General features: G+C 37.0%; 1 protein-coding gene across 1 annotated transcript in view; it reads left to right on the top strand.

Annotated features, from left to right (window-relative positions):
- PHEX (phosphate regulating endopeptidase homolog, X-linked) overlaps positions 1 to 546 on the top strand; it is a 253,359-nt gene that overhangs the window by 5,760 nt on the left and 247,053 nt on the right. The window lies entirely within an intron of this gene.

Below are 546 nucleotides of genomic sequence, written 5' to 3'. Positions count from 1 at the left end.
ATAATTAATTAAGATATTATCTATATAATATAATTCCAAACTCACAGGGTATATAAAAACAGGTAGCAGGTCTGATTTGCCCCTGGGCCATAGTTTGCTGACTATGGATATACTCATGCTTTTGACTTGTGGATTACTTGACTACATTCTAAGGTCATTTTTACTGGTTGTAGAGAAATCTAGAAGGAGAAACCAAACTGCTCTTTAGTTTCTCTCTTAAAACTCCTAACCTAAAAGAGTGATTTTTTATTTTTGATATTAATATATATTCTTTATTGTCAATTTCATTCACTTATTGTCTTCACATCATCTGGACTTGCTGATTTGTATTTGTTTTCATGATCTTTATGACCCAGTAGGGATATAATAGGTGTCCTGGTGGTACAGTGGGTTAAGCATTGGGCTGCTAACCAAAGGTTGGTGGTTCAAATCCACCAGCCACTCTGCTGGAGAAAGATGAGTCTGTCTGCTACTGTAAAGATTAGACACCCTCAGAAGCCCTGTGGAGCAGTTCGACTCTCCTATAGGGTTACTGTGACTCAGAAT

Source organism: Chrysochloris asiatica, unplaced genomic scaffold, assembly GCF_000296735.1.
Source record: "Chrysochloris asiatica unplaced genomic scaffold, ChrAsi1.0 scaffold00018, whole genome shotgun sequence".
Classification (NCBI taxonomy): domain Eukaryota; kingdom Metazoa; phylum Chordata; class Mammalia; order Afrosoricida; family Chrysochloridae; genus Chrysochloris; species Chrysochloris asiatica.
Note: the sequence above shows the minus strand (reverse complement) of the source record. Positions and strands in the feature narration are given on the sequence as shown.